An 18,604-nucleotide genomic window follows, 5' to 3' on the forward strand; every position below is an offset into this window, starting at 1 on the left:
GCCAGGAAGGACGAACTAGCACTGAGTCTTCTTTCCATGTTATCCACTAAGGGCATGAGATCAATTATCCTTGGTTTGGTTGTTCCTACAGGTAAACCAAGATAGGTGAATGGCAAGGAACCCACCTTGCAACCAATAGCATCTGCCAACCTTTGGAGCTGTCCTTGATCTATGTTGATGGGGAGCAGAGCAGACTTGTGATAATTCTCGTGAAGACCAGTAGATTGGGAGAACAGAACTAGCATTTTTTTGAATTCAATCAACTGAGATTCTTCTCTAGGTAGAATGATGACACTATCATTAGCATATTGTACTATGGGGAAGTCTCTGTCATGACAAGGAATTGGCAATTGAATGAGGCCATCCTCCAAGAGCTTATTGACCAAAGTTTGCAAAAAATCTGCAGCAATTGCAAAAAGAAGAGGGGACATGGGGTCTCCCCGTCCGACCCCTTTCCTACACATGAACTTTATTCCAGGAACTCCATTTAGAAGTACAGAGGAGGAGCCAGAAGTGAGTAGTTGTTGCAGCCGTAGGATCCATCTATCATTGAAACCCTTATATTTGAGAATCTGAATAATGAACTCATGTTTCACATAATCAAAAGCCTTTTCAAAATCCAGATTGAGGATGACAATGGGTTTCTTGGACTCATGACATTGGTGCAAATCCTTAGTGTCCAACCCACACAATCTTGGATGGTTCTGGATTTGATAAAGCCATACTGATTTTTGTGCATGCATTTCATGACTTGCAGTTGCAGTCTGTTGGCCACCATTTTAGACAAAAACTTAAGTCCCATCCCTGTGAGAGAGATAGGCGTAAAGTCACCAACCTGCTCAGTGGAGCTCTTTTTGGGTATCAAAGTTATATAGGATGAGTTCATGTTTTCAAGCTTTTGCCAGCATGGAAATCAGCCACAAGTTGATAAATTCAGGGTCGATAACGGACCAGTATTCTTTGAAAAAAAGACCATTGAAACCATCAGGACCAGGGGCCTTGTCAGTGGGCATTTCTTTCACTGTCTGATCAATTTCATACTTGGTAAAAGGTTCTGTTAGCACATCCAGCCCATCCACCTTCTGAATTAGGGACTGTAGGTCAAAAGCCATATTAATACCGAGAGAGGAGCCCATCCTATCCTTGAAAGATGTCCAGAAACATCCAGCAATTTGCTTATGATCAGAGATGATAGAGCCATCATTCAGTTTAAGAGATGAAATGGAATTTTTCCTATCTCTTTCAGTTGCCGTGGCATGGAAAAATTTAGTGTTCTCTTCTCCAACTTTCATGAAACAAATTGTAGCTCTTTTTTTCTAGTAAAGGTACTGCACGTGCAAGAGATGATCCAAATACAACTTTACAATCACCCTGAAATTAGCTTCAGGTCGGTATAGGGGTCTTAGATCTTCCAGATCATCAAGGCAAAGCACTACCTGGTTGCATCTATCAATAAGAATCTTGAGCTGAGAGAGGTTAGTTTGCCATTTTTTTAGGGCTTGCCGTAGGTGCTTGAACTTGTCCATGATGATGGCAGTGATATGCCCTTTCCTGGATGGAATCTTCCAAGAGTCCTTGACACAATCCATGAAGCCATCCATTTCAACCCAGTAGTTTTCAAATCGAAAGAGATTGCATTTTGGGATGGAAGTATTGACTGTAACTACACAGGGGACATGGTCAGATGCAGTTTTAGCCAAAGGGAGGACTTGTGTTAGAGGATATGATGAGATCCAAGTAGCAGATGTAAAAAAACCAATCCAATTGTTCTAGCAGAGGTGAATCTTGCATATTGGACCAGGTGAAATATCTACCCCTAATAGGCAATTCAATTAGACCTAGGTGACCAATGATCTCATTGAAGATGAACATGTCATTTACATCAGCCCCACGGAGGTTTCTATTAGATGGTGATCTAATAAAATTAAAATCCCCAAGTAGTAACCAGTTTTCATCAGCAGGGATGTTGAGATTATATAACTAGCTGACAAAAAGATCTCTAGCCTCACCCTGATAAGGTCCATAGACATTTACTAGGGTCCAAGATTCTGCAGACTGATTGGATGTAAAAGAGATAATAAGAACAAAAGGTTGACACTCAACTAAGGTTCCAGTAAGAACAGAGGAGTTCCACAGAGTGATTAATCCACCAGAGGCACCACGAGAGGGTGAGTATGCAAACTGGTCAAATCTTTTAGGACAAAAGCTTCTTGCTGATCGAAAATCAATGTGTTGCATTTTTGTTTCCAGTAAACATACTACGGAGGCCAAGCTCTCATCGATTTTTTTACGAACAACTCTCTCTCTATGATCAGAATTGAAGCCACGCACATTCCAGCAGAGGACACGCCAACTTCGCGTAGATCTACTATCCACAAGAACTAATAGATATAGCAAAAGTGGAGTTACATAATAACTCACACAACCAAGGTTTAGAACAATGTAACAAAGGACAAGCAGTAGTTTGACAAACCGAACAACCAGCAAAATAGAGCAATAACAACATTGTTTTCAACATCAGAATATGGGGTCTTAGATTCAGCAGGATCCCCCATAAGACGATCCACAGAGAGTTTCTCAGCAGCAATCCCAAGCTTCTGACCAGTTTCTTGCAGTACAGGGATTGGCGTTGCTGGTGGTACCTCCTCTTGAGCTTGTTCACCCTTCGGGTCGTCCATAGGCTTGGCCTTCGGCTTCCTCTTCTTGGGAACGTGTATTGGGAGTTCCTGCAGCACTGGTTTGAAGTCGTCTCTCTTGATCGAACCCCTCGTGCAGCGGCGAACCGAGGAGTCGACGATGGGAGGTGAATTAAAAGCGAAATCCCCTGTTGTTGGAAGAGAGATGTCATATGTGACCTCAGTGGAAGGAGAAGGGGGATCTCGACGGGCGCCAAGCTTGATCCTGCCGCCTCGTCATCAAAAGCAGAAGACCATGATCGCTTGGGGATCATTATCGGCAACACTGGTGGCATCTGAATATTGCGAGGGACATGCATAGTACATGTCGCGCCCATAAGAGATTCAAAAGACCTGGCCCTTGCCCCGCCAACAACCAGGTTTGTTTGCTCCATCGCAGGTCGCTGGTATGGGACGATCGCCAAGGGGTTGAACACAGGTGCCTCCTCAGCATGATCTGCTTCCCCAGGCTCTTCGTCTTTGGCATTGTCGGCTACCACTTCAGCACCACCATTGGGAGGGGCGGGATGAGGAGGATCCGCCTCGTCAGCAGCAGGTTCGACAACAGGCATGTCCACAGCATCAGCGTCAGCAGCAGCATGCTAAGGGTCAAGAACCACCAGCTCCTGAACAGAATCAGAGGAAGTTGGTTGATCAATGAACATCAATTCTTGATCTTGTGTAGGTGCATCAGGTTGTGGCTCTGGCTCTGGGCTTCAGGTTCCCGACCCCATCCTCCAACGACCGGGGCTTGTGGCTCTGGCTCTGGGGGAGGTGGTGGCACCGCGTTCCATCCCAGAGTAGATTATGGTGGCAGTGCAAATAACAGATTATCATTCACCAGTTGACCAGGAAGTGGGTGTGGGTTGCAATTGAGGGGCATGGGATCCTCGTCGTTGGACATCTTGTCACCAAAAGTTGCACCCCGGATGTAGACTGGGGCCAACCGTGAGACCTTGGCCCCTCCCTAGGCAGCATATTCAGAGAAGGTGACACTCCTCGGTACCAGATTATCCTCAGGGAAAGATGCAAAGACAATGGGTCAAACCAAATATGGGTCATCGCTGACCCAGTGATGGAACTCCCCAAAAGTGTTAACAGCAGCCCGAAGATCATTGGTATTGCGGAAGTCTAAAGGAACTCCAAGTAGCATCAAACAGCCCTGACGAAAACCTGTTTGTCCCCGAAAACCTCCACCATCGCTATGTCGCATGAAACGAACAAAGGTGTCGTTCCCTAGTGCTTGGGGGAACATCTGAACTGTAGCAAAACTTTCTGCAGCATCTCTAAGCTCAAACAGACCAACCCCCTCAATCCATGGCTGGGCGGAGCGAACATGAAAACCCCTATTGAGTAGTAGGGCGGTAAGTTCTTGTCGTACCTGGGCCACCAACTCGGCAGGAGGGGTTGGCATTACTTCGGCGATGATGAACTGTTCATGCCTACGGGTGATGGGGATGATCGGCGTGATGAAGGTCCTTGGGAGGCGATCAAGGCCTCCGTCGTTGATGTTATGACCCTGTGGAATGAAGCGCAGGGTATCAAGCTCGAAGTTGGCCATTGTTGTCGAAGAAGCAGGAGGAGGAGGCGTCTCAGAGGGAGTCCGGGGAGCCGATGAGCTTGACAATACATGGAGGACGAACTGCTTGGTAGGCTTTGCGGTTTCCCCAAGAATAGCAGAGGTTCCCGAGATATCTGCAACAGGGGAGGTGGTGGGGCTCTTGCGTTTCCAAGCAAGACAATTATCGCGCATAAAGGAAGTGCAGTCAGATTTGGCATGGCCCACATTGCCATAGGCAGAGCAAATCAGCGTGGCGGTGCAGTTGGAGGCGAGGTGCCCTTGAGACAAGCAAATCATGCAAGAATAAATCTCTTTAACCATGCCATTAATCAACTCACCGAAGAGCTGGTGGGCCTCCTGCGAATATGGAATATCGGGCTGAGAACAAGATTCTGGCCCGGCAGTAGATGTCGTCGCCGAAGAGCCATTAATGGGTTCACAGAGAGGCCCACTGTCGGGGCAATCCAACGAAACAGATTCAAACTGTTTTGAAACCCCGCCTAGCGCGTTGAGATTAGCCGAAACTGCACCGGCTGAGGAGGAGATCCCATTAATCTAGCCACTTCCCATTAGGTTACCAGATGATCCGGGATGAGATACATGCTGATGAACTGAACCAAAGGTGATGTGAGGTGAGGCTGATGTCCACATGACCTCTACCGGCTGTGGAGCACTAATAATAACACGTTCTTGTGGAGGGATCGAATAACCAGCCTTGGATAGAGTAATAAGTTCATCTTGAGAAACAGGGCATCGGTAACCTTTGCAAAAGTCATATTGCTGTAGTGCTGCAAAAGTTAATTTCTTGCGAGCCGAAGATCCCGATTTTAATTCTCGACGTTTGGTCTGGAATGCATTGCCATCAAACCTAGTGTTGCTCTTCGTTTGGTCGGGCTAACAATGATCCATTCCGCATCACATTGCTTCTTCCATAACTTGAATTCTCGACGCCAATTAGGGCCACCATAACCCCATAGATGAAGATAGCACTTAAAGCTTGAACATTTGTAAGGACGGAAATCCAAAATCTAAAAACCAACTTGCTGGCAAGAAACCTTGAAAGAGAAAACCGAGTTCACGACTTGGGAAACCCTTAGTTCAATGGCGGAACCTCTAATAGCTGATTCAATCACGGCAGCAATAGATTCCTCAGAAAGGCGGAAAGCATGGCGTCCAAAGGATGCGACTATTGTGAAAGAGCGGCGATGCTTCATTCGATGCACCGGAAAGCCAGAGATGCGATAAACCTCATCCACAAAGGCCAAACCAGGAGAAAAATCCAGATCCAACGTGGAGCCAGCCATGCGAGCCATGCACTACCACGTAAATGAGCGTTAGGGTTCACCTGAGTTGATTAGCGGAGTATGAGGATCAAACATCGGCTAGAAGTCTATATCGCCATGGGGTCGTCGAGGTGGGAGGTGGGAGGTGGGAGTCGCCATCTATCCGGCCTTTTATTTGGATCCTATTATCAAAAAGAGTTCCCAAAACCACAATATTTTTTTAAGTTATTTTCCTATTTTATCTAAGTACCTTTTTGAGGCCAGAAATGGACTTTTATAGGGGAATATTATTTTTATGCTTCCAAAATATTTGAGAAAATTTAGGGAAACTCACTGGACACATACTTTCCATATATAAGAGTTCCAACACATGGTGTTTTTAAAAATATTGGACAAAACACTCCAAAACCCTTTCTATGCATTTCAAGTATTTCAAATATTTCAATAATAAATATTGACAAATAATTCCAGTAAAACTCTAGCAAATCAAACATTATATATGTGATGACCTTGCCAAGTTTCATCTCAATCCTAATTGTTTTGGTTCACAAAAATATTTCAAAACCCTCTTGTCCAGAACCAAACTTGAGGAACTATACATTACCAAGTGTCTCCATGTGTGGTCAAATTTTCTAAACATGTTTTAATACTCTAATAATGCATCCACACCAAGTGGTGCATCGACGAGAATAGATCCACTTGTACAAATCCCCTCAAAACCACTTCTATTGATTTCTAGAATTGGGAATATTTGCATTGTCAAGTTTCTCCAATTAATCCCAATTTTTTTGGGCATGCTCTAATCCCCAAATAATGCTACCACACCAAGTGGTGCATTTAGGAAAAAAAATAGCATGATCAGATCAAAGGAAATCCACTTCTATCCATTTATAGGGTTTGCCATGTCTACATTGGAAACTGTCATCAACAAATCCCAAGTTTTGTTAGAAACCTGATTTCTACCTATGTTTCACTCTTCTTAAGTTTCATAGCAAGGGAAATCGTTTTCCGAGCCCAAACATGGATCAAACACCTTCTGGTGGGATCCAAGGTGCCATGATTGATCCCCCAAAACTCTTCTCCTTAGCTCCGAACTTTTACCACAACTTACACCAAGACCGAAAACACCGCAGAGGCAACAACCAAGCTCGAGATCAATCATGGAGTGGGGTAAAAACCCCAATTACCCCCTCTCGACAACAATTTTTCTCTCCCTCTCAGCTTTTCTTCTCCCCTAAGGCACCGTCAGAGCCCCATTGGCCTTTTACACATTGTTTACTCACCCCTAGGCTCCCTATACATAAGTGACCGTGCCCATCCTGCAAAAGACATGCCTTGGCATGCAAAGTTCATGCTCTCGAGCACTCTACAGTGTGGGAGCCCCCATTCTGATGCTTCTGACCACCTCGAGAACCTCCCTCTCTCCAAGAGACTCACCTCAGCGTGCGGCATACGTAACGTCGACGCCCCCCTCCTCTCTCTCCCCTTGCTATCTCTCCCCCGCGCGTGCCAAACACCGCTTGTTGGAGATATTGCCTGGAGGCAATCATGTATGATGATATTTCCTATGTGTTTATGAATAAATATAGTCCTTGGACATTATCAGTGATGTGTATTAACAAGTATGTGACTTATTTGTGAGTCTATACATTTTATGGTAAGTGTCCTATATGGTCCCTATAGTCAGAATGGTTGTGTGTACGCGCAACCAGTCACACTCACATATGCAACAGTGGATGGTTTGGTCTCACTATCCATGTAGCCTTGGATGCTAGCCACATAATATGGACTTGGAAAGATCTAGTCGGATTCGATGTAGCCGGATCCAAGTCCAAAAGAAGTCTGGGTTGGACAAACCCAACTATGAGACGCAATGATCAGTCAATTGTGAGTCTCTAGTACAACATATGTTCTATGTCCTAAGACCCGAGAAGGCGCATGTAGTCGGGATGTGATAGACCTGCTTTGGGCCTCCAAAACACTACTCCATTACTGGGTAGTTACAAAGGTAGCTTCGGGCTTGTCCACACCCATGCTATGAGACATGGTCGAGCAGTATGGGATTTTCCCCTCCGATCAGGAGATTTACTTTGGGCCCCTCGAGTGATCCGACCTGGATAAGCATGTCCATGCGATGAGGATTATGAGATAATTCGAAGTGTTGGTCGAATGCACCGAAAAGAGAAAGAGGTCATGCTGCAACAAGGATGACCATGTGGCCTTGTGCACGACAATATATACCATGTGGCAAAGGGAATAGAAATATGAAGTACATGTTTGCCTAACCGGCCTCACCGGACACTTGGAGTCGGTGTGCTTTGCTAGAGGCCCTATAGACTAGCTGAATGGATGTGATCTAACTTGCAACCAAGTGAACGAGAACCTAAGGGTCACACACTTAAGGCAACGAACATATGGGCTTCAAGATCCGTGCGAGGCCCAAGAGTTGAGACTGTGTCGGATGCCTATATATAGTGGAGGTGCAGCACACTTATTCAGGTGAACATTTCGGCGCCGTCATTAAGGCTTCGCATGTGTTGCAACTAGCCACCTCTACTCCCCGCCACTCACCGTGTGATCCGGACCTAGTAGTCCGCCGATCAGTGTTACCATTAGAAGCAGAGAACTTGCGCTGCTCCGATGAACCTGTACGTGGGATCTGTCGACTGGGTTGATGAGATCAACTACACATTGGAATCGTTGAGGCTATGTTTTCTGTCAGTCAGAATCAATGAGGTCGTGACACAGCCCACAACACCCGATCAGTTTCCACCATTGGGGTTAACCATGAAACGTAAATCCAAATCGAGTTAGCGATGATCGGTAAGATTGGTCACATCAGAAAATTCGGCGTGACCGGAGTACATATTCGATATGTGATTTGCAAAAATGTTGGGCCCTGCCCGGACCCGTGAGGGCCACTGCCGCTTCGAACCCCGCCCACTAACCACAAACACGAGGGACCACCATATGTATATCATCGTGTTTTTCAAACACGATCACACTAAATGGTAGAATACGTTTCTATGCATAAGTTTGTGTTGCTGGTTTTATGTGAATAGTATGGCTCATATTTATTTGATGCATGTGTGTAACTTAAAAGGGCCTGCATGTCATGATTGTCAGCTAGCAGGAGCTAAAGTTATGTCATTATATTGTATAACAACTTGTGCGCCGACTTGAGATTCTTTGTAAATTCATTACTAGTTGTAGTAGTTGGACAATAGAGGTCAAGTTCGAAGTTTTGGCATCCGGTGTGACGGAAATGTTGGAGTTCCCTCTTGGTCATTGGATTTGGAGCTGGCCTAGAAGGACGTCCATGAAGGAGCCATACTACTTCACTTATTTATGTTTATATGTGGTTGATATTGCTTCTTGTTCCTATGCATGTTATGATGGTAGAAAGATCCCTCATTAATATCAAGCATATTTACTTTTCAGATGTTACACCGTCCATGTCAAGTATGTCTAGTAGTGGGTTCATAAAATTGAGGTGCTACTAGGTGTCCTTGAACTGGAGGGTTCATGTCGCACCCTCACATGCGTTGCATCAGGTTAACTTGACAAGGCTATCAAAACAGTTTTGTGCCTACCTTACCCTATAGGCAAGTTGACTAGCAGTGATGCTAAAGCTCACTAGTCGCTTGCACTAGTCAGATCCTGAATCACTAAGAGTCTACAGAGGGATGCCGACTTCAGTGGGAGTAGTTTTCTTTTAGGGTTGAATTACTCTACATAAACACATTGCTTAGTGATTGCATATTTTCTGTTGTATATCAATGGAACCACCTACTCAAAACATTGCATTCTAATCAATTATGGAAAAGGATAAACTGAATGGAACAAACTTTACCACCTGGTATTGAAATTTGAGAATTTTTCTGAAGTATGATAAAAAGTAACATGTTCTAGAGGATCCACTTCCAGAGGTACCTGCTGATAATGATAATGCCACAACAAAGAATGCCTACTAGAAACTCATTGATGAATCGAATGAGATCAGCCACCTCATGCTAGCTTTTATGGAGCCCAGTTTGCAACAGCATTTCGAAGATATTGTGGCTTTCGATATGATCGCGTATCAAGAGCATGTTTCAGGTGCAGGCTAGGACCGAGAGGTTCAAAGTATGGCTATCCTTGATGGATTGTAAGATGAAGGAAGGTGATCCACTGAGTCTGCATGTGATCAAGATGATAGGATATTTGCAAGCTTTGGATCAGTTGGGCTTCCCTCTTTTGGATGAGCTCGCAACTGATGCAATATTGGGTTCGCTTCCAGGTATCTAGGGGATGTTCGTCTCGAACTATCATGTGCACGACATGGATAAGAAGCACACTAAATCGCATTGGATGCTCAAGGTGGCAGAGCATGATATTAAGAAAGGCACGCATCAAATATTGATGGTGTAGAACTCGGCAAAGTTCAGGAAGAGTTAGTTCAAAAAAAAGGGTAAAGTGAAGGGCACAAAGAAGGTTGTCTCCTCCGCTGAGCCGAATTCCAGAGCAAAATCAAAGACAATGTGCTTTGGTTGCAAGGAAGCTAGTCACTAGAAGAGCAACTATAACAAGTGGCTTGCTGAGCATGACAAGAAGGCCGAAGATGAATCTTCAGGCAAAGGTACACTTGTTACATATGTTATAGACATTTACCTTCCTGACATACTTAGTAGCTCTTGGGGATTTTATACCGGATCGGTTGTCATATTTGCAGCTCGATGCAGGCGCTAGTAAGAAGTAAGCATGTGGCACAAGGGGAGATTGACATCAGGGTCCGCAACAAGGCAGGAGTTGTTGTGTTGGAGGTAGACATGATGCAACTCCAACTTTCTTTTGGAATTATTTTGGAATTGAATAATTGTTATTACATTCCCGCACTTAGTCGGAACATTATTTCTGCGTCATGCTTGATGAGTCCGGATTATGAATTCAATTTAAAGGACAACCCATGTTCATTTTATTTGAATGGAATGTCCCACAGCTATGCACACAATGTAGATGGGTTATTTATTTTGAATCTATAACATGAATGTCAAGAGGCATAAGCCTAATGAGATAAATTCAACATCCTTTTGGCATTGCCGGCTTGGACACATTAGGGTGAAATGCATGAAGAAGCTCCATCATGATGGACTCCTAACTTCGTCTGACTACTCGTCATTCGAGACATGTCAATCATGCTTGCTAGGCAAGATGACTAAGTCTCCTTTTGCAAAGAGTTGCGATTGAGTCTTCGAGCTGTTGGAGCGAATGCACAGTGATGTGTGTGATCCAATGAGCACAACGGCTAGAGGTGGCTATCAGTACTTTTACTAACGATTTGAGTAGATATGGATATATCTAGTTCATGATGCACACGTGTTAAACTTTTGAAAAGTTCAAAGAGTTTTAGAACGAGATTGAAAATCAGCTCAGCAAGATGATAAAGCTTCTACGATCAGATCATGGAGGTGAGAGCATGAGCCATGAGTTTGAGGATCATCTAAAAAGCCGAGGTATAGTATCTCAGCTCACACCTCTGGGTACGCCGCACAAATACGACATGTTACAACAGAGAAATTGAACCTTGTTGAATATGGTCTGATCGATGATGAGAAAATCGGATTTACCCTTGTCATTTTGGGATACGCTCTAGAAATTACAGCTTTCACACTTAACATGGTACCATCAAAATCCGTAGGCAAGACACCACATGAGATGTGGACTGGGAAGAGTCCTAGTTTGTCTTTTCTAAACATTTGGGGTTGTGAAGCATTTGTCAGGTGACTCATGTCGGACAAGCTTACACCCAAGTCGGACAAATGCATATTCATGCGATACCCAAGGGAAACCATGGGATACACATTCTACAACCGAGAAGAGAACAAATTGTTTGTTCCTCGGAACGGGGTTTTCCGGGAGAAAGAGTCTCTCAGTTGGGAAGCCAGTGGGAGAATGGTGTGACTTTAAGAAATTCGACAGCCAGTCGGGGACGACTCAGCTGGTGATGAGATCATACCGGAGTCGGCCAGAGAACCCGTAATGGGGACGATACAGGAGCCATGGAGGTCAGATATAATTGCATAGAGTGTGTGATGTGTTGTTGCTAGAAAGCAGGAGCTGGCCACATATTCGGAAGCGATGGTGAGCCCATATTTCAAGGCATGGTTGGAAGCCATGAGATCCAAGTTAAAGTCCATGGATGACAATCAAGTCTGGTACTTGGTTGATCCGTCAGGTCGCGTAGTAGCCATTGGTTGTAAATGGGTCTTTAAGAACAAAACCGATGTGCATGGAAATGTTCAGATCCACAAAGCTCGGCTTGTCGCTAAAGGTTATGGCAAGTTTAAGAAATTGACTACGATGAGACCTACTCGCTGGTAGTGATGTTGAAGTCGGTGAGGATCATACTAGATATAGCTGCGTATTTTTATTATGAGATATGGGAGGTGGATGTCAAAACGGCTTTCCTTCATGGAAATTTAAAAGAGGATGTATATATGACAGAGCCTATAGGTTTTGTCGATCCAACTAACGTTGGTAAAATATGCAAGCTCAAGAGATCCATTTATCAATTGAGGCAAGCATCTTGGAGTTGGAACATTCGTTTTGATGAAGTCATCATTGACCTTGGTTTCATCAAGAACGAAGAGTATGTTTGTTTATACAAGAAGTCTAGTGGGAGCTCGGTAGTATTTTTGATCTTCTATGTGGATGACATACTATTGATCAGAAATGGTGTTTTGATGCTGAACTCAGTCAAGGAATCATTGAATGGCACGTTTTCGATCAAAGACCTTGGAGAGGAAGTGTACATTTTAGGAATCAAGACCTATAGAGATAGATCGAGGATGCTGCTCGGCTTAAGCATGTACATAGACAAAGTGTTGAAGCGGGTCAACATGAGTGAGGCCAATAAAGGGTTCTTGCCATCTCACATGGTATAAGGCTAAGGAAGACTGAGAGTCCTTCGACTTCTAATGAGTGAAACTAGATGAGTACGATTCCGTATGCATCCGCAATAGGATCCATCACGTATGCAATGCTATGTACTCAGCCTGATGTTGCCTATTCAATAAGCTTAACAAGCAGATTCCAGCCGACCAAGGTGAGAAACACTAGGCAGCGGTGAAAATTCTCGTGAAGTAACTGAAAAGGACTAAATAGATGTTCCTTGTTTATGGAGGTGAGGAGGAGCTCCGTGTAGAGGGTTTCCCTGATGCTAGTTTTCAAACCGACGGGATGATTGTCGATCGCAAACTGGACTCGTATATGTCATAAATGAAGGAGAATTGAGATAGACGTGTTCCAAGCAAGATATGGTGGTTGACTCCGCAACAGATGCCAAATACATTGCGGTTCATGCAGCCGCAATGGAAGGTGTTTGGATTTGGAAGTTCCTGGAAGATCTTGGTGTGTTCTCGGACTGATCAAAACCATGGACCTTTATTGCGATAATTTTGGTGCCATCGCACAGGCCAAGGAAACGGGAAATCACCACAAGACCAGGCACATAGACCGAAAATATCACTTGATACGAAAGCTCATGCAGAATGGTGATACTAATTTATGCAATATTCACATGGATTCAAATGTTGCAGATCCATTGACTAAGCCGCTTATAGAACCCAAGCATGAGGAGCACGTTAGATCTATGGGCATTCAATGTCTACTTGATTGACTCTAGTTCAAGTGGGAGACTGTTGGAGATATGCCCTAGAGGCAATCCTGTTTGATGGTATTTCCCATGTGTTTATGAATAAGGATAGTCCTTGGACATTAGCAATGATGTGTACTAACAAGTACGTGACTTGTTTGTGAGGTTAAGCATTGTATGGTAAGTGTTCTAAATGGTCCATACTCAAAAGGGTTGTGTGGACGCGCAACCAGTCAGACTAGTATATGACATGGTGGATGGTTCGGTCTCACTAGACATGTAGCATTGGATAATTGCCGGATAATATGGACTCGCGAAGACCTGGTCGGATTCTACGTAGTCGGATCTGAGTGGAGATAAGGTCTGAGTTGGACAGAACAAACCATGAGACGCAACGATCGATCATCTGTGACTCTCTAGTACAACATACGTTTTATGTCCTAAGACCTGAGCTGGTGCATGTACTCGGCATGGTGATAAACATTCTTTGGGCCGACCAAATGCTACTCGATAATTAGGTAGTTACAAAGGTAGGTTTTCGGCTTGTCCAGGCCCATGCTGCAAGACATGGCCGACCAAGATGGGATTTGCCCCTTCGATTAGGAGATACATACTCTCGGCTCCTCGGGTGATCCGACCTGGATAAGAATGGCCCTGCGATAAGGATTATGAGATAATCCAAAGTGTTGGCCGGATATACCGGAATGACAAAGAGGTCATGCTGAAACTAGGATGACCATGTCGCCTTGTGCACGACAACTTATATCGTGTGGCAAAGGTGACAGAATTATGGAGTACAGGTTCGCCTAACAAGCCACATTTCACACTTGGAGTTGGCACGCTTTGCTAGAGGCTGCTACCAACTAGCCAAGTCGGATGCAATCTACCTCACGACCAAGTGAACGAGAACCTAAGGGGTCGTGCGCTTAAGGGAAGGAACACATGGGCTTTAAGATCTGTGCGAGGCCCAAGAGTTGAGCCCACATTGAATGCCTATATATAGTGGAGGTGCGGATCATTTATTAAGTTCATCGTTGGTGCCATCATGAGGGCTTTGCATGTGTTGCAACTAGTCACATGCACTCGCCAGTGCCGAACGTGTGATCCAGACCTTGTAGTCTGCTGAACGGTGTTCCTCCTGCAAGTGCGGATACCATTAGGAGGTGGTGCAATTGTGCCGCTCCGAGGAACTTGTACGTGGGATCCGGCAACTGGCCATTCGAGGGAGATCGAACGAGGAGGAGACGGACCATGCAGAAGCGCTGCCCCAATTCTACTTCTGCTTCATGCACTACTACAAAAATGCATATAGCTAATATGGCTACTAGTGGAGCACCGTGCATGTGGTGCTCCACTGCTATATAGCAGTGGCGCAGCAGATAGTGGTGCTCCACTAGTAACAATATTACTAATGGCGCACCTACTCTCTGGTGCGCCATTAGTAAGTTTGGCCTCCCCCTCACCCCTTGCCAAACTTAGTAGTGGCGCACCACAGGAAAGTGCGCCATTACTAGTTTTAACTAGTAATGGCGCACCATACCAACGGTGCGCCACTACTCATAATTTTTTTTTGAAAACTAGTAATGGCGCACCACACCGAGGTGCGCCATTAGTAACCATGGTTACCAATGGCACACTCGTGGGAGGTGCGCCATTGGTAACCATTGGGGCAGTACTACCGCCACGGGAGCGGTAGTACCGCTATGACCCAGCGGTACTACCGCTATGGCCCAGCGGTACTACCGCCATCACCAAATGCACAACCCTAGTTACCAATGGCGCATTCCTGGGTGTGGTGCGCCATTGGTAACCATTGGGGCGGTAGTACCACTCCCCCTGGCGGTAGTACCGCTATGACCCAGCAGTAGTACCGCCATGACCAAATCCCCCCCCCCCCATGTGGACCGCCTTTTCAGTTTTAAAAAAAATAAAAGAAAATGATGGAAACGTCAAAATAATAAAAGAAAATTAGTTTCCCATGTGATATGTGGTCTAGTTGTTGGGAAAATTTACAAATATGAATTTCGACTTTACTTGCAAAATCTCTCTGGAATTTGTAAAATGGGCATAACTTTTGCATACGAACTCGGATTAAAAAGTTTTTTATATGAAAAATGATCGTCTCTGGAATCTAGTTGTTGGGAACCCGGTTGAAGATTTTTAGAATCCCCAAAAACCTAACAGAAAAAAGATACGGGGCTTTTAAGATCTAGAGGGGGGAAAATGGAAAAAAAATATTTTCGATTTTTATTTTTGGAAACAATGTTCAAAATATGATACATAATATGACCGGGATGTTTGAAATATTTTTTCAAAATTTCATCACACTCATAACATGAACAAAGTCCGAGACATCAACAAGGTTTAATAGGATTGATATGAACAACTGCCTGTAAAGTGGGTTGGTGCTGGGATTGGATAGAAGTAAGAAGTTAAGCGTGCTGGGGCTGGAGTAGTGTTTGGATGGGTGAACTTCCGGAAAGTTTGACCATGGAGTGTGACTTGACATGAGATTAAGCATAGTGACCCACCTATATTGCTGCACCTATAGTGCTCCATTAATAGCCAAAATAGGTGCGCCACTAATAGCCTTTTTCCACTAGCGATGGCAGTGCGCTTCTAGTCGTAACGACCTGTGATCCATCTCTGTAGCATGTTCTTGGTTGTTCTGCGCATAGGAAATTTTAATTTGCATGCGATGCACCTACGGTAGAACCCAACACTTCAACCAACCGATGGCCTCACACACGCTTGCTCCCCGCTCTCTCTTTTGCTCTCCTTGGACGTAAGCCACGTCCATATGCTCTCTAGACATGCCCCAGGTCTTTTCCATGACCCGTAGCCTCGTCGGTGTCATGGTCGTGGACGCTGTCCTCGATGAGCCACACCCCTAGCCATATAAGCCTGCTCCAAGCTCCCCTCTGCACTCCTTTCACCATCTATATCCCTTAGAGACCATCCTAGGTGACCAACTCGAGCTTATGAGCACTAATACCTCCACCATGGCCACTGTTTCGCTGCCTCGGCCTCAGCCAAATTCACGTAGCCTCGAAGGCTCCTCCCTCCTAAGCCTCAAAAAAACATCTCTGGCATTGCATGTCAACTTCCCCGCACTCCATTTTGTCCTCGCGGTGGCTGGAGCACCATTTAACATGGCTTCACATCGCCGATCTCCACTGCGGACGAAGCCCCGATTGCTCGGGTGCTCCCGTGCGAAAACGGGGCCGCCACATGGATGCAGAGCATTCCCTCGAACAGTCTGGTGGCCGGATCATCGTCGGAGGAGGCTTGTGTCACCGGAGCTGCGTCGGCGCATGCTCGGCCTCGCCTCCTCTACCACTCCCAGCTCGAGCGGAGGTGGGGGAAGGTCCCGATAGGCGGGCCCTGCCTGTCAGCGACCGGCTAGCCGGCCCCCACCCTTTTAAGTGCAAGCGACCAACTGCTTCCTGCCTCCATGCAAAAGAGTCGTACTCCATAGAGTAAGCCTTCGACATCGCCCGCCCCCTGGGACAATAAGCTACGGGACCAGCCCAGTAAGGCTCCTGCTATGTTGCGCCTAGTGTGTCGCGTAGCCCAGTTGGTAAATTGCTCTATCTCTTTTTTCTTCTTTTCAGACAGATTCATAAAATCATAATAAATTCATTATGACTCCAAATTTAATGATTCAAATTTCTAGGAGCTTCTAAAATCATGACCTATCCAAATATGTGCATTTCACATTTTTCTATAGAGCAATTCTGTAGTGTTCATATTCAAATTTTAATTATTCAAACTCCTCCGTGCAAAATTCCTAGAGGGTCCAAATCAACTCCGAATGCAGTGATTCAAGTTCCTAGTTGTCTACAAAATCATAACCTATTTTTCTATCTTTAGTTAACATTTATCCTATGCTATACTTTGGTGGGACCAAATAAATAGCCCCATTACCATTGATTCCATCTTTTTAAATCTATAGGAATTCACCCCAACTCCATAACCAATCAAACCACTTCAAAAAGTCTTTTGAAATCATGCCTTATTAAGTGAGTGCCTCCAGAGATTTTTAAGAAAATATTTTGTGTTGACTTCTTGTAGGTACCCTAGCCACTCCATTTTCAGCTCTCCAAAATCCTCGTTGATCCAGCTCCATTGAAAATCCTCGAAGTTGCACTACGAGCTCGTGAATACTTCAAAGACTTCTCTGAACCACACAAGAGAGCCCCTTGATCATGACTTGAAACCATTTTATGCATGTCATATGGCACTTTGCTTCATTGGATCTGAATCATGTTCGATCAGTGACCACCTCGATGGGTTGTCTTCAATATTTCCTCGTTGATACTTGCACTGAGCATGACCCTACCTTCCTATGAGGGTTGTGCGAGTGGGAAGTAGTTAGCATGCTAGTAGTTACTACGGTAATGGGATGGGAAAATGCATGGTGTTAGAAAATAAATGATTTCAGAGACTTTTCGGAACCCCCGTAGGGTGCCACTAATGTCCAAGGGAGATGGTGTTGAATTAGGTAACCACTTACGGAAGAAGTGGTGTACCGAGACAAGTTGTGTCTGTGTTTTCGAAAATGGAGAGATCTATGATTTCCTGATCGTCCCAACTATTTATGTGTGACCACGAGACTCATTTATGGGATGAGGATTTGTTGATTACTTTGGTCGATGCATGCAGAGAGCCTACATTACTAGTGGCAAGAGGGCTAGAGTTACCCTCTCGGTACGGGGTCATGGAAGGTAGGACGACCATGGGTTGTTTTCACAGACACCGGGCACACCATTGCGTACCCTCAGGTATGGTACGATCTAGAGCGAGTCTCGTGTGGTGTACATCACGGGGATGTGGGCTAACGAGTGGACTCTTAATTTAGTGCCGCCAGGGGAAAAGCAATGTTCAGGTGCTTACCTTGGGTATGTAATATACCATGAGTCATGGTTGACATGGAAGTTCCCCGAGTCTTGTCGGTAAAGCGTGCAAAACTTGTAGTGAGTAAAACTAGTCGAATAACCATGTCCACAGTCAAGGATAGTTGGACGACCGCTCTTGTGCTACGTCCATTGTTGCAAGAGTATGTGAGAGTGTGTGTGAGAAAGATGATACTTGAGCTAAGTCAGGTGACTTGACATGAAGAATGAATATGATATGTTCAACCACTACTTATGATGATCTATATCTTGTTCGTATGGACATCTGCAACATGTTGATGCATGCTTTTACAAGTTGATTGATCTTGACATTGCACTTAAAACTAGCTTTCTACAAATTACCTACTTAGTGCTATATCATGCGTTGTTATTGCTTGCACCAAACATGGGTTGCTTGCGAGTGCATTCAAAGTATTCATTGGCTTGCAACTGGTTATTTAATTGCCAAGCATGAGAGCACATGATATGATGAAGAATACCTTGGTGACGTACGTGTGAGCTAGGACGCTTCCCCATCAGAATGTGTGTAGTGTTAG

The sequence above is a fragment of the Hordeum vulgare genome, chromosome 2H (genome assembly GCF_904849725.1).
Source record: "Hordeum vulgare subsp. vulgare chromosome 2H, MorexV3_pseudomolecules_assembly, whole genome shotgun sequence".
Classification (NCBI taxonomy): Eukaryota; Viridiplantae; Streptophyta; class Magnoliopsida; order Poales; family Poaceae; genus Hordeum; species Hordeum vulgare.